Here is a 24527-nt window from a genome sequence, read left to right as displayed (position 1 = left end):
AAAATGAAAGGATACATCATGTAATCAAGTTCATGTTAATAGAAGATTCTGTCTGTCCTCCCTGCACTGTCTCATCTTGCACATTCGTCCGAGACCACCACCCTCAAGTGGCTGTGAGGCTGGGCTGTATGGGTGGTCACGGGATTTCTCTTACTTCCTCTGCCTTCATCTATGTACAGTCAGTCCACATTAGTTGGGATAACCTGGGCTTACTTTTGTCTCAGATGACCTCAGAAAGCTTAGCTAAGCACGTCCCCACCTACCACACGCTCTCTAGAACCGCCTCCAGCTGCCGGACTCGAGGGGACAGCTCAGGCTGCGTGTTGCCTGGTGGGTGTGCCCATGTGTGCATCTCCCAGCTCAGGGCCACACACGGCAGTCACTCAAAGGCCAGCCCCGGCCCAGCCACCCCTGCTGGTGACCCCTTGCGCTGAAGTCAGAGGACTCTAGAGAAGAGAAATCCCTCGTATTGAGCTCCCCACTGCACCTTTACTATCCAGATGAGGAAATCAGAAAGTTGAGGCCCAGGAAGGTTGACTTACTTGCCTAAGTTCAAACAACCAGTTAGGACACAAAATCCATGAGGAAGTCGGGTTATTCTGGCTCTTGGAACATTCCAGGGAAAGAGAGTACACAGAAAAGAAAGACAAAAAAAAAAAAAAAAAGCAATTTCATTCACCTTTGTTTAGGACTTTCTCTTGTCCTCCGTGAAAAATGGAATCAAAGGTGCAATGCTAATTAGAACTCGGTGAAAAAGGAAGGGTAAGAGAACGTTTGATGAAAGATTTGAAGAAAAGATGTTTGAATCAGCCTTTCCACCTGGTTCCAGAGACAGCCAACGTAAGAGCCTCCTGACATCGCCTCGCAGCCTAACCTGGAATGAACTCAGGCAGCAGCCTTGGCGTTCATGCAGCAGGCTGCCAGGAAAGAGTGATTTCACTTTCACCAACCTCACCATAGCAAGGACATGATTTTACAAACCATTTCATTTTTCTGGAGGGTTTTTGAGAAATTTCTTAGCATTTGGTAATCGAATAATATCTCTCATGCCTGATAGGTATTAAATCACCCATAATGTTGAATGGCTCCTCCCACTTTCATTGAATGGCTGAAATAATTTGCAATAATATAGCAAAAGATGTTGATCATTCACTCACGACAGGCACTGATGACAAAACAATGAACAAAGCAGTGATGCTTCCATTCTCATCAAGTTTAAAATAGTAGACTTGGGGATCCCAAATTTCTGTTTCTCTGCATCTCCAGAGCTGCAGGAGGCCTCTGTCCTCTACACCAGTGGAACTTCAGGGGCAAACTTCTCACATCATTCCACAGTCACTAACCTAGGGTGCAGGGGCTGTCACTGGAAGGACAGGCTCTGAAGCAAAGCTTGTGCACAAGCCCAGCTCGGCCACCCATTAGCCATGTCATCACACGGCACTTTGATTCCTACATGCTTCTGCTGTCGCTGCATGACAAACTACCCCACAAGTCAAGGACTTAACGACCTCAGCCTTGGTTGTTTATTATCTCTCAGGTATTCACGGGCCAGCTGTGGGTCAGTGGCCCTGGATCACTGGCAAACTGGCCAACCAGGCGTGACCTGGGCCTGCCCTTCTCAAGGAGATGGCAGAGACTCAAGAATCCCTAATTTGGGCAGGCCACGGTGGCTCAGCAGGCAAGAATGCTAATTAAATCCCTAATTTGCAGGATTGGATTAAACAACGTACATAAGCACCACCCTATTTTCAGTGAGAAGCAGTTATTAGGATAACTCCAGATTTCCCTTTGGGCATGACACGGGTCTGCTGGGACTCCATGGCCCAAGACCTAAGCCTGCTCTCGAAGCTTCCCACGTCCTCGAACCAGATGCCGCCTTCCCCTTGCGCCGGGCCTTGCTTTGGGACGACTGGGCCTTTGCTGATCCACCTCTTGCCAAGGGGTCCACAGCTTTCTTCCAAGGACTTGACCTCCCAGTTGGAGTGGCAGTGCACGGCCCTCTCCCTGTCGGCAGCGATGGGCACTGGCAAGAGCATGCGCGTGGAGGGGTGACGTCACTGCTGCAATTGGGCTGCTGGTCATCGGGAAGGCCCGCTGCTGACCGCACTCATGCATGAAGAAATGGTGGACATGGCCTAGAGTTATGTTTGCATATTAAACTAGAATGAAATCATATTTGTTTGGTTTCACGGAAGTAAAAAATAGCATCCCTGTTTTCACCACCCAAATTCTCTATTAGTAGTTGAGAGTCAGATAAATGGAGATCGAAAGGCCAGCTTTATAACTGACAGAGGTGGGAAAGTGGCTAGGTAATGTTGAAGTGATAGTTTGCTACTGTCAGACCCTAAATTTAGACAGAATTAGCCACCTTGTCAGGGCAGAGCCGGAAAACGTCAGGTCTGCCCTCAGGAGCAGGCCCTCTAACCTCTGACAGCACCAGAGGCAGCAAGTGCTGTCCCCTGAGAAGATGGTGCTGGCAAGAGGGTCAAGTTTTTGGTACCATTTCTGCTCCCCAATTTGAGAATCCGACAGTTGGCTTCTCCCTGCCGGGGAAGCTTTGTGGGAGGGTGAGGACGGTCTTACCAATCGAAGAAGTGAAGCAGGGAAAAGTCAGGCCCAGCCTTTCTAGCTAACGGAACCCCCCCCCACCCCCCGGCCAGGGGTGCAGCATGCCCTAAGGGTTAACATCACAGCGCTGTACAGTGCCTGCCTTAGCCATTCAGTCAATTTGGCCATCTACTTCCTCAACTTTTGGGGCCTGACAGGGAGCTCAATTTCCATTTTAAAGTACAATTTGGCTTTCACAGGCAGGGGCAGTATTATTCTCTACCTCTAAAGTCTGAGATTCTCAGAAAATAAGAATGTCATACAATAATGCCTGGCTGTAGGAAGTCTGGCATTTATGCCTGCCCTTCTGCTGTACGGTGAGGAAAGGGGTCCTTCTGATGTCCACATACACCTGGGATAATGCGCCTTGCATGTGAGCCTGGGGCTCTCCTCCCCATGGAGCTTCTTGAGTTCAGAAGGGTGGTGAGTGTCCCCTGGACCCTGACTGCCTTTGTCTTCACCTTCTCTATCTAACCCCATGTCTTCTAGGGAGGAGAGTACCAGGCACGTTAAAGATTGAGGCTTAGGGGGGTAAAGCGACTGCCTGAGGCCACCAAGTAGGTAAATTACAGAGCTGAGATTCAAATCCATAACAATCTGATTTCAAGTTTGGTGCTTTTGGCAAACACCGTATTTCAGCACTTGTTCCTGCATTAATGCAATCCCTCCTGAGCTTTTGGTTTGTTTGTCTGTTAACAGCAGGTAGGCTATTACTTAGTCACATGCAGTTGAGTGACTCAATGGGCCTCAAGACCCACAAAGAAACCATTTCTCCTTCTGGCCATTCTGAGTCCGGGGTGGGACAAAGGAGAGCTGCTTGGGGTCGTTCACCGGGAAAGAAGTTTCTCATCCCGGCCATGTGCGAATGCCTGGGGATGGGGGGTGGCCATAGCTGGTCACCAGCATGGGTGCTGATCTTGGTCTCAAAGTCCTCAGGAACTAGTTTAGGTACTTGGTTGATCAGACTCAGCAAGAAACACCTGGGCGCTGGCGGTCGCTCCTCCTACTGGCACTTGAGAGTCCAGAGGGCGACTGGGGCCGAAACAGCTCTTGTGACCTACCCTCCTGTGCACCTCTCACGGGTGTGCGCGTCCCCTCGGTCCCCAGGAATGCCCTCTGAAGGCCAACACGGGCTCCACGCAGGTTCTAGGGGCTCATGTGTTCAGTCTGGGGAGGCGCCAGGCATCAACATTGGTCCGGGGTGCTCCGTGCAGTCTGAGCTCATCTGGAGAGGGTCAGCAAACCCCAGGTCAGAGCCCCTCTGTGGCACTGAAGAGCAACTGGTGACTTCCACAGAGAGCTTGTCCACAGCTCCCAGCAGGGCCCTCTAGCTCGCCCTTGCCGCATCGCTCGCAGCTGTCCATGACGGGCCAAACGGCTGGGCTCAAACTGACCCCCGGCACCAGGGCAAGGCCACGGGAAAGCTGGGCCAGGCAGCGGCGGCGCACGGGTCCACTGGTTGGCACGGTCAGGGATGGGCTGGGCCAGCGCTGGGGCTGCAGCCAGAGCCGGAGCCAGGGCTGGGATGCAGACAGTAGAGCCGGGAGAGCTGCAGTGGCGGGAGGACACCTGGCGGATGCAGCCGCTGTGGCCGTCCTGGGGCGCCAGGAGCCGGGCGCTTCCTGGGCTTTTGCTCCAGGACGGGAAGAGCACTGGAAATAAGAAGCGACACCTGGGAAACAGGGGCCCTGGGTGGAAGATCCGCGCACCCCCTCTTGTCACACTGGGCTTTCTCTCTAGTGGGAGGATGAAAAGGGCATGATTTAGCAAACTAGACGGTGGTGTTTTCCTTCCTGCAGGACCCCGGGTTCTTGGCAGCCGTGATCACCAGTTCCTCAGTTCTGGAAACTGCAGTTGCCAGAGTGAGAAAAAAACACGGACATGAATGGAGCTTCTGGGGCACCTCCCACCGGGACCCCCGAGAGCCCAGGCCGGCAGGCGCCAGGCCAGAGGAGGTGCGGGGCCAGGGCGTACGCTAAGAGGGTCTTGTGGGGCCGGTGACAGAGGGAAGGCACCGCTCAGCTTCCTCAGGGTCCTAGGAGCTGTGCCTTTGGGCTTTTCTAATCTCCACAGTCAGCTTGGGGCACATTTGTCGGAAGAAGAAGGAAGCAGTCTGCCCACCGGAATGCTTCCCCAGCAGCGTGTCAGCGCGGAGCTACACGCCCCGTGTGAGAACAGCGCTACGCGCACACACATCGCAAAACTCCACTTCCGTTTGGTGTTATCTGTTGGGCTCGCGAAGCGTTCAGCCTGACCACTAACGGCCCCTGGGGTGCCTGTGCGAGGGGTGAGGGGACGCGGCCCCGACGCGGTGACTTGGCCACGTGGGAAGCTCGGGTCCGCGCCTGGAGACGCGGAATCCTGTGCGCTCGGGCTTCACGCAGGCAACGCGACGAGGGTCGCGGATGAGGCGGTCTTGTTGCTTGGCCAGCCTCCCCTTCCTTCTCCCAGAAGCTTGTTCAAGCCTCGGAGAGGAGCTGGGAATGCCTGAGCCCTGGCAGGAAGCCACCCAGTGCTGAGCTGTCACGCGGCGCCTGAGAAGGGGAGAAGCCTGTTGGAATCCTCAACTCCAGGAAAACAAGCACATAAGCAGACCAAAAAAAAAACAGGTAGTCGTTGTTTCTTTTCTAAATCGAGGTCCAAACTGAGAAAGCAGCTCGCCTTCACAAACCCCTGGAAGCCACTGCCAATCGCTGAGGCTGCCACTGCCACTGCCTTCTTACTTCAACCTTGGTTTGTATTTTCCAGAATCAAACAAAAATGCATTTAGCTGCAGAAAAAACTGGACATTTTGTTTGTGCCAAATAAATCTTTTTTTTTCTCTGGTGCCTCACAAAGCACCCATTGCAACATAAGCCTCAGCTTCTAATTTTGAATCTCCTCTTTCCCCTCCTTTCTTCTATCTTCTCTCCCACTCCTTCCCTCCTACTCTTCCTTCCTTTTCCTTGCTTTCAACAACACTGTGACCAGTCTACCCTCCTTCAGGTTCTACACAGTTTACCAGGCCTTGGGATACAAATAGATGTGGTATTTAAGAAACATCTTTACTCCCTTCCTTCCTCCGTTTAAATCTCAGTGCTCACCTCCCCACTGACGAACTTTCGGTTTTTTGAAAGCCCTTTGCTATGCCGGCTCCATGGGAAACTAGGTGCTCACCACCTTGGCATCTGTGAGAAACAGAAAGATGAGGGGCCCAAGGCGGCCTGTAAGAGACCCAGCAGAGGGCCGGATGGTGTATTACCTCAATTCATTGACTGACCATAAAACCATTGTAGATCATTAACAGCTAAGTGTGAAATTTTATGACTAAACATAAGTCACTGAGTAGGACTCTGGCTGTGTGTGTGTGTGTGTGTGTGTGTGTGTGTGTGTGTGTGTGTTTGTGCTTGTAGGACAGCCTGATAGGAGGAACTGAGCTCCTTAGAGAAATCAGATGCCCTGTGGGGGGGACTGCGTGGACAGGCATTTGACACCTGTGTTTCAAGTGACCAGTGCAGAGAAAGCTTCTGAAATAGGGGCAGGCGCATGTGCAGGCGCAGGGGTGAGGGGCTCTTAGGAGCCCTGCAGTCAGGGTGCCGCTTCTCATGGCACTGCACTGCCACAGACATCCTCAGGACCCCGGCTCATCTGCGTGAATCTTGTTTTGGTGCATAAAGCAGCTGGACGTACGTTGCGCCTCAGGCTTTGCCTCTGGGCTCATTGGCAGTGCCCTCATCCAGGTCACCATGTAGATCAAGCCCTCTGAACTGCTCAGGAAGAGGAGCTGCTGTGAGGGACGCCCATGAGCGCTGAGCCCCACATGGGCTCTGTTCCGGTCAGCGCCTGCCTCGGGGACTCTCCCCAACGCATGGCCCAGGAATCCCAGCTCCCTCTCACAGCATCTCGGAGCCCTTTGCTCTCACCCACACATTTAGGGAACAGAGAGGAGGTTTGCATCAGAGGGTCGATGGCCAGGCCATAAGATGACAGCGACACATCCATGTTCACTCCGCGTCCTGAGCTCAGGCACCCGGTCCACAGACGCAGGGGGCGCCGCTGAGCATGTAGGGCTCCAGGTCTGCCAGCCCATGAGCACATGTGCAGAGGGGCAGGCAGCCTCAGGAGCAGAACCAGCGGTGCGTCTTATCACGTACTTGGCCTCCGTGGACTCTGTGCAGCAAAGGGCCAGGGTTCCGATTCCAAGGCTCATCTTCTCTGATCAATGAGAGCGTTTCCTGGAGTCTCCCTGTGAGAAGCTGGGAAACAGGTATACCAGGGATTGGTAAACCAAGGCTGAAATGAGGGATTTTGGGTAGAGTCAAAAAATAACTCCCTAGGAGAGCTGGGGGACACGGTATGGCATGGCACATGGCTCTCAGTAATATTAAGGTTTCTTTAATTGTTTCTAAAACAGATATTTAATATTCCCCAAAAGGGTAAATATTGCTGTCACAGTGTACACTGAAACTGGGGGATATCCGGTCAATAAGGAAAGTAATGCAGATTCCAGCATTCTGGTTGGAGGGGTAACAATGATTCTAGCACATGCCATTCCCCCCCCCCCAGTATATTTAATTCTACCCAGGAGTTAATCGACTAATATTTATCCAAAAATAGTGGGGCATGGAGCAATCTCTGATGTTGAAAATTTCTTAACTGGTCTTTTTAGGTAACATAATTATAGGAATGGGGTCTTTGTTTTGTTTTTTTTTTCTTTTCTTGCTATGTTCTGTGAAAATGCCAATTTGCTAGCTGAGAATTGTCATGCAGATGATTCTAATTACTAATAGAAAAAGAATTTCAGAGTGCTTCAATGATAGCACAGTGATAAAATCTTCTGACCATACATTAATTTGGTAGGTGTCTCTTCTTTAAACGTCAAGAAATGCACTGTAACGAGTTCAATAACAGTGAAATGACTAAAAATCCAGGATTTAGGTTATAGGAGTTTTAATAATATTTATCTTTTCCCCACAGAAATACTACTTTTGAAGTGAGTATTATTCAAAAGATTACTAAATGAATCAAGGAGGATCTAGCTCAAAAATAGAGGAATAAAGGAAGCAAGAAGAGGGGAAAAAATAGAAGTGGGGAAAGATATTGCAAGTCGTGTGTGTGTGTGTGTGTGTGTTTGTGTGTGTTGTGAATCTGGACACTTGCATATGCTTTGTTTGTAGTATTTATAGTTCATTCATAGTATATTCAAAATCTAAGATTCTGGGACACTTGGGAAGAGTACAAATGTATTGCTTATTATAAGAAATCACAGAGTATATTAGTGTATTCACAGTATTTGGTCCTTTATAAAACACAGATAAAGCAGCATCTATGAACATTTAGAACAGAATTAAGAATCTGGAAACCTTTGATCTATACCTGAAAATCGTCCCTAGGTAAGTAATTCTATTAATCAAAGCCAGTTTCTTTTTTTCATATATCTTTTCTGTAATAGCCAGATAATAATAATTGTTTGGAGATTAAAATGAAATCTATAGGAGAATATATTTTAGAAAGGAAAAGTTCTTAAGTTCTAGGGATAATTATTATGCATAACAATAATACAGTGAAATAGTAGAGCATAAAACCCTAATCCACATGCCCTCAAATATTTGGTTCTCATTTGAGTTTCATCAATGAACCTGCTCTACTGGCCAGTAGCAAAGTGTGACCTGGGCTTCCGCTGGTGTAACGTGTTCCACAAAGGAGCATCTAAAAATATCAGTACTGCACCCTCCTCCTAGTCTGACCTCAGGAAATTAGAAGAAACAAGCTGGCTCCAGGGAAGGGGCCGCCTGGGGTGGGCTGGGGGCTGTGTACGAGGCACACAGTCACATTAGGTGAGGATGGATGAAACCCTGCGTGATGATGACAAGAAGATACATGTATTTTATCCTTCAGAGAACACGTGCTGGGGTTAGAGTGGATACATAATTCTACTATTAAAAAAATTAGTTCCTCCTTGTACAGTGTGGTTGGTGAGTAGATAATTCTGCAAGCTCATGTCTAAATATGTGTGCAAGTGATATTAGAACAAACTCATTTTCTAAGACACGTAGATTGTTAGAATTAGGAGGAAACGTAGGGTCCGTGTGTTCAAAACTGCTCCATGCACAGAGGAAAAGTGGATGCATACTCCATAAATAGGTAAAATCCAATTTCTATTCATTTAATCTCTATTAAAGGTTTAAAATCATTTGCCTATTGTTGAAAGAGAAGTGAGATAGAATTGAATAAGATGTTACCAAACCAGAAATGGAATTTGAATAATTTGAAAAATAAATTCATATAATTAATCTCTTCAACCCGGTATCTGCGGAACAGACATATACAGTACCTGGAGGCCAACAGCGCATCTCTCTCCTTAGATCAGGGCAGAACCCATCTCTTCAGACGCCGCCACCTCGTCAGTGCCTCGAGTCCAGTCTCCTCTCCAAAGCCTGCCATGGAACTATGACATTGTCCACTCTTGCTATTTCACCAACTCTGAGTGCCCCTCTTCTAGATCATTTGAGTTCACTGCCCTATTTTTAAGTTTTCCAAAGGCTGAAATACAAATTTAAACTACCTGCTTTAAAAAAACCAAAAGGATAAAGGTTACAACAGAAATGTTATATCAGTAAGGGTAAGGTAAGGGTCGATATGAGGAGGTGAGCTCAGAGGGAGCTCATTATTCCTGCACCTGCCATCACAGCACAGATGTCAGGGCAGGGACCTGGCCTACTTGGAAGACACAGGAGGGAATCCACAAGAAGGCTCTCTGTTGACTCAGGAACATTTACATTTATAGCCCCGACCCCAGGATCCAACCATCTGTTTAGATGATTCTTATGGTTTCTGTACCATCAGACAGCTGCCTCCTAAAATGGTCCCTGGCCCACCAGTCAGTCTAAGTGTGAGATGGAATTTTCTTTTCCCATCATTAGCCAACAATCCAGCTGGACTTCTGGCAGTGCGGAGAGTGCCACGTGTGGGCTGCCCTACAATTGTGTTCTGGCCTTTATAGGTGAGCGCCTTAGGGAGCTGCGATCATACATACAACCCAGTGTGAATGAGAAGCGGCCCAGTCCTTCGCCTTTCCATGGCTATCGGGGCCTGAGGAACGAGAGCGCAGGGGGACGCGCAGGCACCAGCGTGCAGAGCTGTGGATGTGCATGTCTTTCCAACACCATGGTTGGCAAGGATTCTTCATTTAAATCACTTGAAGACTGTGTCCGAACACCTGCCAAGTATTGGGCACTCTTCTAGGCACTGGGGATAGGCAGTGATAGAAACAAATGCATTTGCTTCTCTTTGGAAGCTTGCACTAGAGGAAGTTTCCAGATAATACATAAATACAGCAACAGATATGTGAGAGATCTGATGGTAGGTCGTGCTATGAAGGAACACAGAGCTGGGAAAATAACTGGAAGATGACTGGGGTCTAGGTTACAAGGCTGGCCAGTGAAGCTCCACCCCCATAAAGGGATTGTGCTATATCAAAATTGAGCAAGCATAAGGAATGAATAATAGAAAGTCATCTCCTCCAGCAGGTGCCTTTGTTAGGAGGCTCGAAGCATGGTAATGAGCCCTTGCTGAGTGTTTCCCAAATACAGGGCGCCATGCCCAGTGCTGGGAAGGAAGGAAAAGCAGAGGAATGCGTAATCCGTCTCCTCACCAACCTGATGCCAGTAAAGTGACCCCCCCTGCCACGTCTTCATTCTTCATGATGCTTCTCGGAAACTGGAGCATCCCAGACTTGGGACTCAGGCAGGAAACAGTTCAGCGCCCACCCTGCCACCTGCAAGCTGCAAGATCACAGGGGAGCTTTTAAACATCGCAGAAACTCATCATTCAACAGGGACTTTGTACTCACCTCATAAGCTTGTTGTGAGGAATAACTTAGATGATGTGCATAAAGCAATTAGCACCACACTGGACATTTACTGTCCTCACCTTTCTTTCTGAGGTGGCAAAGCTCTTTATCGCTAGGAAGGTAGAAGTGTCCTTGAAAAGGCCATTGACATAGTAGATAATTTATCCAAAACAGTATCACCACTTGAAACAATCATCCAAAAGTCTAGATATTTTGGTGCAGTACAAAGAGAATGGACTTTTCATGTTTGGTGAACTCTATTCATAAACATAATCAGGCCGGTATTTTATGAGTTTTTACAATTATATAGGAATCATTGTCAGGTCTCTCTATATATTATGCTAATTAAATGCATCAACCATTTTCCACCTAAAATGCATAATCATTTAAACTTTTGTTTGTCCAAGAAAGCTGAGAACATACAGATATAATATATCTAATCAGTTATTCAACATATGCAACATGCAAATATGTTAACATATTTATGTTTAAATGCACTAAGTAAACCATAGTATAGTTCTAGATCCTGGGCATATAGAATTGAATTGGGTCCTACAGGCCAAGAAAACACACCCTGCTGATAGGGTAAGAGACGTAAACAATAGTTGTCACTCAATGTGATACTCACTGGATAGAGATGTACTCCAGCTGGGTGCATCCGACTCCACTGAAGGGAGATGGTGCTGAGGGACCCGAAGCTCTCAAAGGAGGTTGGGGTGGAAATACTATCTGGAAGTATAGGCATGGAGTTAGGTAGATGGGATCAGCTCAGAAGGGCTGGTGGAGCACACATGAGAAAGGAGATGAGTTACAAACTCTAGATAGTGTCTGGCACTGAATGGTCGCGAAGAGAGGAAAGCTGGTGGAGAAGGAGGATGAACATATGAAAAGCTTAACATCTCATAACCCTTCATGCTACATAATTTCATTGAGAACCTTCTGTGCCTCAAGTCCCACTTGCTGCTGGAGATCCAGAGCTCGTGACACATGAGCACAGAGACACAGGACACTGGCCTCATTTCCCTGAGCCTCATTTTCTTTGACTGACATTGGTACTCAAAAGTGAAATCTTGCCAGACTTCTCTGAACTAAAACAAACATTCATTTTCTTTGCTAATTTTTCACCAGGAAGATTACATGATGTGGGAAAGATAAGAACAATGTGTTCTTACAGTGCTGTAAACCAGAAAGTGAAAATAGCAAGAAGCTACCGGAACGGAGAGAGTTTTAAAGGTAGCATCCAAATAAGAACACATAGCAATTATGCCGAATGTACGAATGTGTCAGTGACGTAGATAGGTTTCTATAAAGTTTTAGACCCTGAAAGGGCTCTGGAAGAGCCAGAAATGGAAATGACCCTACTTCACTGGAGAGTAAATCTGTTTCCTCTGTCAAAAACCCCACCATTCCCCCTCCCCAGCAAACACACAACTGTCAATACCCTTCAGTGAGAATTTTACATTGTCCTGGAACCTTGGAAGATAAATTAGGAAAGAGATGAACATGCAGGGCTGGAAAGGAGGATTTCCAGCTGTGCTGCAGTGACGATATGCCCTGCAGACCAGGTCCACAGTTTTTGCTTTGGCCACTTCAATCTGAGGGGCTCTTTTCTTGGCGCAGTGAAGTGTTTCCTTATGCTGTGTGTGGGCTTCTTTTTCCCTTGAATATATGTGCTTCTGGACATCGAGGTGGTCATTTTTCAAAATACTTAGATGCATAACTATTGACAATAGTAAAATGGAGACTTTGATAATTTGTTCTAAAGACCCTGGATTATTTAACATCCTTTTCTCTGTGAAATGATTTGGGGGACTTTGGTTTCCATGAACTTCTAAAATTTCTAACTTTGTCTTAGACTTTTGCTCCATGAACCTCAGTACGGCCTTCTTTGATCCAAGCTTCCTCTGCTTCCTTCTGGTGTAATACCCACTTCATGACTCGGTGGTTTCATTTTGTTTGTCTTCTGAAGCTTCCTGATGCCTGGGACCCTTTCTGGATTACCCTGAACAGAAACTTCACCCTGAGGGCCAAAGAACACAGCCTGTCTCTTACTTCGGTGCTGGCTTGAAGCTGTGGTGCACCCCCCCCCCCCCCCAGAGAAGCTCTTTCACTCCCGCTCGGGGTGCAGACCACTGTGGGTGGGACTTCCGCTTAGGTTGTTTTCATGGAGATGCGAATCCTTTACTGGAGACCTTTTCTGGAGTCCCCTGTGAGAGGATAAGAGACAGTAAGAAACCCCAGAGACATCTGGAGACAACCATTTACAGCAGAAGCAAGAAAGAAAGTGCAGACATCGCTTTCTGAGGGTCTTCCGACTGCCTCAGCTCCAGCTCTGGCTGCTGGTGCTTTCCTGCTCCAACAGTTACCAAATCACATTGACTCATCGGATATGAAGCAGCTGCAAGTGTTTTTGTTTGCGAAAGCTGCCAGAGTGCAATATATCAGAAATGGGTTGCGTTTTTCAATGAAGTTTTATTAGGATACAAATTCACAGTTCAAAGTCCATGAACATGTCCAAAGTAAGGGATAAAGAGCAAGACACGTTCTTTGAGGAAAGGCTGCTGGCATCTGGAGTTCCTCTGTCACATGGGAGGGCACCTGGCGATGTCTGCGCTTTCTTTCTTGCTTCTGCTGTACATGGTTGTCTCCAGATGTCTCTGGGGTTTCTTACTGTCTCTTATCCTCTCACAGGGGACTCCAGAAAAGGTCTCCAGTAAAGGATTCGCTTCTCCATGAAAACAACCTAAGCAAAATGTCCCACCCACAGTGGTCTGCACCCCGAGCGGGAGTGAAAGAGCTTCTCTGGGGGGGGGGTGCACCACAGCTTCAAGCCAGCACCGAAGTAAGAGACAGGCTGTGTTCTTTGGCCCTCAGGGTGAAGTTTCTGTTCAGGGTAATCCAGAAAGGGTCCCAGGCATCAGGAAACCTAGTAGAATTCCATTTGCCGTTCTGTTACAGACCAAAGCCAGAACTGTGTCCCAGAATTCAGCTGCATGCAAAGCTACCACGTCAGTTCATGGAGACCTGGTCTCATCCCTCCCGACCGCCCCTGTGCCGACGGCATCGCCTGCGTGGTGAATGCCTCCTTCAAACAGCCTTGGGGGACCCAGCGGGGCTGATCAGCAGGTGAGGGGGTGATTGCCCAGCCGGGTGAGGGAGTGGCCACCTGGCCAGTACGGGAACAGCGGGCCACAGGCCTGGTGTCTGGCAGACCTGTCAGCGCTGTGAATCAGCTGATCCCCCAGGTTCTGGTCAGCGCCCAGTCCCTCCGGCACAGAGTGACCAATGGGCCACCTGAGCAGCCCCCCACCCAACTTCTGACCTTGAGGCACTTAGGCCAGGAGGGGCAGGGCTGAGGGAGAAGGGATTAGTGCAGGCAGGCTAACTCCGTATCTGCCGAGTTCTTAATTTTTATTTTTATTTTTTCCTTAATACACTTTTTTATTTTGCCCTGTTTAAGATATATCCATTCTATACATTTTTTGTAGTATGATTGTTTTTTCTTATTTTTTTATTTTTATAAATATTTTTAATTTTTATCCCTTATTTTCTATTTTTATTTCACATATCATTTTTATTTTATTTCAGTTATTATTATTGTTTTCTCTTAAATTTTCTCTCCCTTAGGTGAGCACCAGCCTGACTTCACTCCCAGTATAACCTGGGGTGTCTCCTTTTGATTCTGGGGCCTACTATTGTTGGGGTGTGTTTTGTTGTTCTTGTTTTTATGTTTCATATCTTCATTACATTACTATTGTTTTATTTTATTATCTCTTTTTTCTTCTTTTTTTTTTTTTTGGTGCATGGTCTTGGAGTCAAGCCTGGGTCTCCCATGTGGTGGCAGCCCCTCTGCCACTGGAGGACGTGTGCACTTGGCCTGGCTTCTAATAGACCCGTAAATTGAATTCTTCCCCTACATGAGATCCAGACCTTGATTTGGCAGAGAAGAACTGATAGACCAAGTGCAAAAGGAAACATTCAGCAAAAACCAAGTACATAAAAAACTTTAGATGAGTAAAGAAAACCAACATGCAAAATAACCACGTCAAGATAATCAAATGCCCTGAACACAACAGAAAATCACAAAGCACACAAAGATCCAGCAGAAACAGCCCAGCCAAATGACCAAATCAAAATTCCAGCGGGAACACAGAAAATAGAACTACTCAAGAATATTTATAAAGAAATAAGGGCTATCAGGAAGACACAAGAAGAGCATAAAGAAGAATTTAAGAGGTTAAATAGAAAAATGGCAGATCTCACAGAAATGAAAGATACCATAGACCAAATTACATTAAAAATGTACTGGAGATACACAGTAGCAGATTTGAAGAAGCAGAAGGTACAACACAAAAGAACAAATAGCAAGAAAAATGGGATAAATGCAACTGGACCTTAAGGAAATGATGGACAACAAGAGACACACAAATGTAAGAATCATTGGTGTCCCAGAAGGAGAAGCAAAGTAAATGGCTGGGAAAGTTAGCTGAGGATATAATCGGGAAAAACTTCCTAACTCTTATAAAAGACATGAATATGAAGTCAAAGAGGCCCAGTGAACTCCAAATAGAATAAATCCAAACAAGCCTGCTCCAAGACACATACTAATCAGACTGTCAGGTGTTGAAGAGAAACAGAAAGCTCTGAAAACAGCAGGAGAAAAGCAATCTACCACATACAAGGGAGAACACCTAAGACTGACTTCAGACAACTCAACAGGCACCATGGGAGCAAGAAGGCAGTGGTATGATATTTTTAAGATCCTGATGAGAAAGGCTTTCAACCAAGAATTGTTTATCCAGCCTGTTCTAGTTTGCTAGCTGCCGGAATGCAACACACCAGAGATGGGTTGGTTTTCAATAAAAGGGGATTTATTTAGTTAACCTTTAATTCTTCAGAGGAAAGGCAGTTAACTTTCAACTGAGGTTCTTTCTTACATGGGAAAGCACACGGTGATCTCTGCTGGCCTTCTCTCCAGGCCTCTAGTTTCCAACAACTTTCCCCAGTGATTCCTTTCTGCATCTCCAAAGGCCTGGGCTGAGCTGCGAGTGCTGAGATGAGGTATACTGAGCTGCTTGGGCTGTGCTATGTTGAGCTCTCTCATTTAAGCACCAGCCAATTAAGTAAAACATCATTCATTGCAGCAGGCATGCCTCCTAGCTGATTGCAGATGTAATCAACAATAGATGAGGTTCACATGGACATGAGCCATTGGCTCATGTCCATGGCAAAAGAACTAGGCACCTTCACCTCGTCAAGTTGACACCTGAATTTAACTACCACACAGCCCAACTGTCCTTCAAAATTAAGGGAGAGATTAAAATCTTCAAAGACAAAGAAAGATTGAGAGAACTAATCAACAAGAGACCTTCCCTACAAGAAATACTAAAGGGAGCCCTGCCAGCTAATAAAAAAAAGACAAGAGAGGAAGGTCTGGATGAGGGTACAGAATTGAAGAAAATGAGTAAAGGTAATTTAAAGGAAAAAAGAGGGGGAAGGAAAATAATATTTAGATCTGACAAATAAAAACTAAGGGACAAGATGATAGAGTAAAGAGCTGCTTTTACAGTAATTACTTTGAATGTTAATGGACTAAATTCACCAATTAAAAGATACAGACTGACAGAATGGATCAAAAACATAATCCATCTATATGCTGTTTACAAGAGATGCATCTGAGGCTCAAGGGCACAGTTAGATTGAAAATGAAAGATGGAAAAAGATCCTCTATGCAAGCTTTAACCAAACAAAAGCAAGAGTAGCTATACTAATATCAGACAAAATAAACTTTAAAATGTAAAGATGTCATAAGACATAAAGAAGGATACTACATATTAATAAAAGGGACAATTCACCAGGAAGAAATAAGTCATAAATGTGTATGCTCCCAATCAAGGAGCTCCAAAGCACATGAGGCAAATATTAGAAAAACTGACATGAGCTATAGACGTATCAACAGTAATAGTGGGAGACTTCAATACACCACTCTCCTGTATAGACAGAACAACCACACAGAGGATCAACGAGGAAATAGTGAACTAAAAAATGGGATAAATGAATTAACTCTAATAGATACATATAGAACATTGTATCCCAAAACACCAGGATATACATTCTTCTCTAATGCACATGGAAGGTTCTCCAAGATAGATCATATGCTGGGACACAAACTGAATCTTTATAAATTTAAGAAGATTGAAATTATCCAAGGCACTTTCTTTGATCACAACAGAATAAAGTTGGAAATTAATAATCACCAAAGAACCAGAACTTTTGGAAAAATATGGAGATTAACAACTCTTAAATAATCAGTGGTTCAAAGAAGAAATTGCTGGAGAAATCAGTAAATATCTGGAACAAATGATAATGAGAATACAACATATCAAAACTCATGGGATGCGGCAAGGCAGTGCTGAGAGGGAAATTTATTGTCCTAAAAGCCTGTATTTAAAAACAAGAATGAGCAAAACTTGAAGATTTAACTGCTCACCTGGAGAATTTAGAGAAAGAACAAAAACTAACCCCACAACAAATAAAAGAAGATAAATAATAAAGACTAAAGCAGAAATAAACAAACTGGAGAACAATAAAACAATGGAAAGAATCAGCAAAACTAAAAGAAAAAACTAAATTTTTTCTTTGAGAAAATCAATAAAATCGATGGTCCTTTAACTAGACTAACAAAAAAAAAGGAAAGAGGGCAAATTAAACAAAATCAAAAATGACATGGGGCTCATTATCATAGATCATCATAAGAGAATATCATGAACAACTATATGTCAACAAACTAGACAACTTAGATGAAATGACAAATTTCTAGAAATGCACGAATTGTCTATACTGACTTGAGAAGAAATAGAAGATCTCTACAAACCAATAACTAGTAAAGAAATTCAATCAGTCACTAAAAATTTTCCCACAAGAAAAAGCCAAGGACCTGATGCCTTCACAGGGGAATTTTATCAAATATTTCAAAAAGAACTAATGTCAATCTTGCTCAAACTCTTCAAAAAAATTGAGGAAAAAGGAACGGTACCTAACTCATTTTATGAAGCTAACATCACTCTCATACCAAAATCGGATAAAGATGATACAAGAGAAGAAAACTACAGACCAATCTCCCCAATGAACATGGATGCAAAAATTCTTAACAAAATGCTTGCAAATTTAGTCCAATGCCACATTAAAATAATTAAACATCATGACCAAGTGAGATTCATACCAAGAACAGAAGCTTGGTTCAACATGAGAAGATCAATCAACATAATACAGCACATTAACAAATCAAAAGGGAAAAATCACATGATCATATTGATTGATGCTGGAAAAGCATTTGACAAAATCCACCATCCTTTTGTAATAAAAACACTGCAAAAATTAGGAATCAAAACAAACTTTATCAATATCATAAAGGGCATATATGAAAAACCCATAGCCAGCATCATATGTAATGGTGAGAAATTGAAAGCATCCCTTGAGATCAAGGATGAGACAAGGATGCCTACTGTCACCACTGTTATTCAACATTGTATTAGAAGTAGTAGCTGGAGCAATTAGACAGGAAAAAGAAAGAAAAGGCATTTAAATAGGAAAGGAAGAAGTAAAATTTTCATTATTTACACGTAACATGATCCCATACTTAGAAAATCCTGAGAAATCTACAGCAAAACTACTTAAGCAAATAAACAAATTCAGCAAAGTGGCAGGATACAAAATGAATGTAGAAAAATCAGTAATGTTTCTGTACACAGGCAAGAACCTAACTGAGGTGACAACTAAAGAATAAATCCCATTCAAAATAGCAAGCAGAAGAATCAGCTATCTAGGAATAAATCTAGCCAAGGATGTCAAGAACTTATACACAGAAAATTATAAAAAATTGCCGAAAGAAATAAACAATGACTAAATAGATGGAAACACATTTCATGCTCATGGATAGGAAGGTTGAATAGTGTCAAGGTGTCAGTTCTACCCAAAGTGACCTACAGATTCAATGCAATCCCAATCAAAATCCCAACAACACACTTTGAAGAGTGGAAAAGCTGGCTATCAAATTTATATGGAAAGGAAAGAGACCCTGAATAGCTGAAGATATCTTCAAGAAGAAAAGCGAAGTGGGAGGACTATCAGTCCCTGACTTGGCTTACTATAAAGCCACAGTGGTCAAAACTCCATGGTACTGGCATAAAGACAGAGGAACTGACCAGGAGAATAGAATTGAGAGTGCAGAGATTGACCACCAAGTTTATGGACATTTGATCTTTGATAAGGCCCCCAAATCCACTGAACTTGGACAGAATGGTGATTTCAATAAATGGGCATGTGAGAACTGGATTTGAATAGCCAAAAGAATGAAACAGGACCCCTATCTTACACGCTATACAAAAGTTAATTCAAAATGGATTAAAGACAAATGTAAGAGCCAGAACCATAAAACTTCTAGAGGAAAATGTAGGGAAACATCTTCAAGATATAGTAATAGGAGGTAGGTTCTTAAACTTTACACCTAAAGCTCAAGCTGAGAAGGAAAAAATAGACAAACAAGAAATCCTTAAAATCAAGAGCTTCGGTGCCTCAAAGAGCTTTGTTAAAAAGGTGAAGAAGGAGCCGACTCAGTGGGAGAAAATATTTGGAAAACACAAAGCAGATAAAGGCTTGATATCCTGTGTACGTGAAAAAATTATACAGCTCAACAACAAAAGAACAAACAACCCAATTATAAAATGGACAGAGAAAATGAATAGACATTTTTCTGAAGAGTGAATACAGAGCTAAAAAGCACATGAAGAGCTGCTCATCTTCACTGGCTATAAGTGAGAGGCAAATTAGGACGACAATGACATATCACCTCACACCTATAAAAATGGCTGCTATTAAATGAACAGGAAACTATAAATGTTGGAGAGGATGTGGAGAAATTGGAACACTTATTCACTGTTGGTGGGAATGTAAATGGTCCAGTCACTGTGGAAGTTACTTTAACGATTCCTCAGAAAACTAAATATTGAGTTGCCCTATGACCCAGGAATACTAATACTTGGTACATACACAGGAGAGTTGAGGGCAGTGACATGAACAGACATTTGCCCATGACAAACTCTGGAAACTGTTCTGTAGCTGCTGGCTGAAGTGGGTTTTGAAAATTATTGCTTTTTATGTTATATTTTACAACAAAAAAATGATTTTAGAAAAACCTATACACAACTATAGTAATATTAAGTAAAATAAGCTCCTGAAATCAAAAATTGAAAATGTTTAGTAACCTCTCACTACTATAGCAAAGTTGATATTTGTGATAACTTTCTACTTGGTATTTTGAGAATGCACATTTTAATAGTTAATCAAATGGTATTTAAGATAGTGTTTAATATTTAGCATCTAAGAAACTCTGATATCCGTATCTATAGATTTTTTTTCCTTCCTTGCTTTTATTTTAAATTGGTTTATGAAACTTACTGCGCAAACACAGGTTTTACTATGATTATTTGGATACTTCATTCAAATATGACTATGGTTAAGGTAACTAAGATATCCATTTTTGGTGGTTCTAAGTGTATTATTTGTTTTCTTAAATAAAAATATTTTTAAATAATAAAATAAAATAAATGAAAAAAATAAGGCCATGGGGAGCATACCAGGTGCAAGATGCTGGCATGACTTGAATAGTTGGCTTGTTTTTAAAGGTTCTGAATTTCAGTGGGACTGAAAAACCACTCCACATTGTAGAGAACTAACTTGGCCTGGAAGCACAAGAATGGATGAGGAACATACACTGAGCTGTTTAAGTTGGAACCCTGAAGAATGTCAGCATTTTCTATAGCAAATTCATCTTCCTCCCTTCCTTCCTTTCCTCATAGCTGTATTACAGAAACGTGCTACCGAGAAAACTTCAGGAGCCAGGTGGGAAAGGGTGCCTCAAAGGAAAGTGAGAGACTCCAGACAAAAGAGAGACAAGAATTGTCAAAGGAAAGGAAGCTGCCGACTCCTCCCTTTCCACAAGCAGGTGCACAGGCCTGTCTGTCATGTGCCTGGGATACAGCTGACGCTGCTGGTGGTGAGGATTCCAGACAGAGGGGTAGGCACGCGCTGCCCCCCGGACAGCAGGGAGGGGTGCAGGTGGATGAGCCCCCAGGGGACCTGGGAACTTTCCACTGTGGGGAGGAGGCAAAGTGGGTTTGCCCACCTGCCCTGACCCCTGAGTTAAGGTTAAACTTTGCCTTTCAATTAATTTTTTTTAGTTAGCTCTGTTTGAATTCCAGCATTCCTGGGGGTGCCTGCAAAGAAGCCTGTGGGGTGCCATCCTAGTCAAGTTATCTCGGCAGCTTTGGGAAGCTAAGCCCAAGCAGCCCTGAGGATCCGCGCTTGCCCCCCTCAGGCTCTCAGACTGGCGAGCCAGGCAAACGCGCCTAGAGGATGTGGCGTCCCTCAAGGTTGACAGCTCGAATTGCCGTCAGGCTGAAAAGATGAAAATATTTTATTCAAATGCAGCCTAGTTCATGCTTGAATTTGCCTTTTTAACTGAACGTTGCTGTGGCAGTGAGTAAGTGCCCGACGCCCAGCGTGAGGGGCCGCGGCTCCCAGCAGCTCCCGGGCTCACAGGCGGCGGCGAGGGTCAACAACAATAAAGCGCTTCACAGGTACCCCTCACTCGTCTTCCTTCAGGGCCTGGGGGTCCTCCTCCTTCTGCAGGTGTGGAAACCAAGGACCGGCTGGTGGCTGCAGCCAGTGGCATGCCTGGGCAGGTGGGAGCAACTGAAGAGTCCGGCCGCACTGGCCCAGAGGTCTGCACCGTGCTGTGACCTAGCTCCACTGCCCAGGCTCACTGAGGACACGTGGACGTCTTAGAACCCCAAGAGCTCTCTGCGTTCATCCTCGGAGACCAAGTCAAACCAGGAAAACATGTCTTGCACCCAGCTTTGCTCCGGGACGGGCGCAGTGGAGACAGACGCCAAAGGCAAGGGAAAGAAAGGCCCAGGCCTGAGGTGGGGGGGAAGCAAAGGCCGGGCGCTCTGAGCTGAGAAAAGGCACTGGAAGGCCTGCATCCATTTCATTAATGGACAGAGCCAGGTCTCATGTCCATAAATTTCTGGACTGTTGATGAACGAACGGCACCATTCAGGAAAGGTCCAGACCGACCTGCTTCTCCATCCCAGGCCACCCTCTCAGTGTGAGGCCAGTTTCCACGAGCTCCCACAGACTGGACGCTGCATCTGCACTAGCCATGGCTGCAGCCCTGCAGATGTTCCCCCATCATCACACCATCCATCGGTCCACCGTTCCGTGGCTTAGGCTTCTTTGCTGAGTCCCTGATTTGGTGAACAGAGGTCACTGGGTATGGTTGGCATCTGCGGACAACTATTGTACCAACCTATGTTGCCAAGATTTTCTTACTTGGTACTTTTAGCTGCCATCTAATCGGACAACCATGTACAGGTGCTGAGCTATGAGAAGCAAAATAAATAGCTAAATTCTTCAGAAACTTTGTTTGCTGTGTTACAGGCACTGTTCAGAGAATGCTGCATGATGTCTGCTCACTTATGTTCCCAACAGTATGACAGAGGTCAGTTATTGCCATCTCCATTTCATAAATAAGGAAACTGAGAAGAAGAGCAGTTGACTTGAAAAAAATTAAAATTAAAAAAAAAAGGAGTTGACTTGTCCAAGGTTGTAAGCTAATGGGTAGGGAATACAGAATTCCAAACCAGGCAGCCTGATTCCTGAGTGACACTCAGCCCTGGATAACAGCAGGCACACAAACTCATTCTCAAATATGACCAGAAAATATAAGCACATGACTCCCCAACCATTTGAGATGGTAGTATTACCCCAACTAGGGTGGCAAGACTTCATAAATAAATAAAATACAAGATGCCCAGTTAAATTTGAATTTCAGGTAAACAGCTTGTTTTAGGGTAGCATGACCCATGCAATATTTGGAACATACTTTTCCTAGACGTATTTGTTGTTTACCTGAAATTCAAATTTTACTGAGGGTCCGTATTTTGTCTTGCAGACATACCTGCAACCATCACTGCCTCCGTGTGCTCTAAGCCACGTTCCTCCTTCTTGATAGAGGTGGCAGTTCTGAGTGTCCTTGAGCAGATGATTCCACGGGATCCTGATCAACCAAGACGGGTAAAGCAAGGAAATGAAACCCTCCAGAATTCCTTCACAGGCCCTGATGGTGAAAGCTTGGGGTATCCCCATACCTCCCTTTCCCCTCTCCCCATCTTTCAGGTCCCACCTACACCCTCTGAGGGACAGCATGCCCTGTCTTTGCCCCCAGGCAAAAAAAAAATATGCTGAAGGCCATGCTGTAGACAAAATTCTCTCAGCCTCCCTTCCTATCCTCTATTTTCCCTAAATCACGATTTGTCACAAGCCGGAGTTTAAATGTACTGAAATACATTTTTACTCAGCAAATCACAGTATTTCTGACCCTACTCTTCTCTTATTCTTAGAAACTGTTTTGAACTATTTGGACGATGACAGTTTTGATGCCTGGCCAACCTCTGAAAATTCTTGGTCTTGTCCTTCTGGGAAGAGCCATTGGGGACAGGCCTCTCCAGGGCCACCTCCGGCCAGGCATGAGCTTGTCCAGCAGGGTTCGCCTCTTGTTTTTACCCTTCAGGTGAGTCTGTGGGTTCTGCCTTCATCTCCCTGAGGGCAAATTACCTGTGACCCTTCCCAACAAAAGACCCAAGGCGTAGGATGTGAACAAGCTTGTCCCACATCCACCGAGTTGAAGAACTCAGCCCACAAGACTCACGCTCAGCCAAGAGCCCCGCCTGACCTGAGCTGGGCATGTAACGAGCACCAGGAATCAGTCAGGAAGCCAGTGGGAGAAGGAGTGATGGACCTTGCTGTGGGGAAGACCTGGGCTGGTGGGTCAGCATCTGGACAGGAGATGACAATTCCAGCAAAAGGATTCCCAAATATATTCTTTGTAGAGCAGTTATTAGAAAGGTTGGCTTTGGGCCTGGCATGCTTCTGGGAAGCAGAGTGAGAGGCAGGGCTGGTGGCAGCTTCCACAATGAAAGAGGGCCCAGGAGCTGATCCGCTGGAGGTGCTCACAGGTGTGGGTTTCGGAACTTCGTTCAGAAGCTCTTACAGAGGAAAGAGGGTGATGAAATTGCAAATGAGGGCACGGAATATTAATTTTCCATCACATCTAAAACCTTTCCAAGTTGGCTAATTAAATTATACCTTCCAACAGAGAATGCAAACCCAATGTCAGGATCTAATCTCTCAGTAATCAAGCATTCTATTATTAATGCCCTCCTCCCTTTTCTGGGCTTAATTGCTCACTGCACCGCACGTGGCCCTGATAAGCAGTAGGAAGGGCGTGTTCTGTTTTCTTGGCTTGTGAGAAAAGTGACTATAAAAAGGCACTGAATTGGAAAGCAAGTTCTATCCAGCTGTGACAGGCTGTGTGTGGGGTCTGTGGCTGAGGAAGTCAGTAGCTTGGTTAGTTTGAAATAACAGCATTCAGTTCTGTATTTTCCAATGAAACAGCCATTCTTGATCAGGCAGGACCCAACATCAGCAGGAAGCTTTTAACATCAATGATTTGCAGAGCTTTATAGTTTACACTACACTTGTTACGGGTATCATTTCAGTTAATCCAGACCATAAATCAGTGAGGTAAAAGTTATTGTTCAAACTTTACATTTGAAAAGACTGATGCTCAGCAGATAAAGTAACATTAGTGAGGCCAGGCAGCTGGTATGCAGGATGAAGCTTGGAACACAGACTTAGTGATTCCAAATCTTGGCTCCTTCCACTCTCTTATGATATCTCCCAGCAAAAGTGAGCCAATACAAAGTAATTCATTCCAGCATGTACTGAGCAAATGCCGTGGTGCATAAACCACATCTCCCTGGGATGCCTGTGCTTGTCTCTCTCAGTGACTGACCTGGTGGATTGAAGTGCACTTTCCATTTTCATCTGTGGTTTGGGCAGGAAATTCAACCTTTCTGTGCCTCTGCTTCCTCAGCTGTAAAATGGGGATGCTAATATCAGCACATTTCTCATGGGGCTCTGATGACTAGTAAAGTAGCTGATATAAGCCAATGACTCAGAACAGCGT

General features: G+C 45.0%; 1 long non-coding RNA gene across 1 annotated transcript; it reads left to right on the top strand.

Moving 5' to 3' along the window:
* The first annotated feature begins 7869 nt into the window (after positions 1 to 7869).
* On the top strand, positions 7870 to 20631 carry LOC143675916 (uncharacterized). Its single transcript, XR_013171677.1, has 4 exons — positions 7870 to 7979; positions 13397 to 13564; positions 14066 to 14141; positions 20296 to 20631. It is a non-coding gene; the product is annotated as an uncharacterized LOC143675916 (long non-coding RNA).
* Positions 20632 to 24527: the final 3896 nt, after the last annotated feature.

The sequence above is a fragment of the Tamandua tetradactyla genome, chromosome 3 (assembly GCF_023851605.1).
Source record: "Tamandua tetradactyla isolate mTamTet1 chromosome 3, mTamTet1.pri, whole genome shotgun sequence".
NCBI lineage: Eukaryota > Metazoa > Chordata > Mammalia > Pilosa > Myrmecophagidae > Tamandua > Tamandua tetradactyla.
Note: the sequence above shows the minus strand (reverse complement) of the source record. Positions and strands in the feature narration are given on the sequence as shown.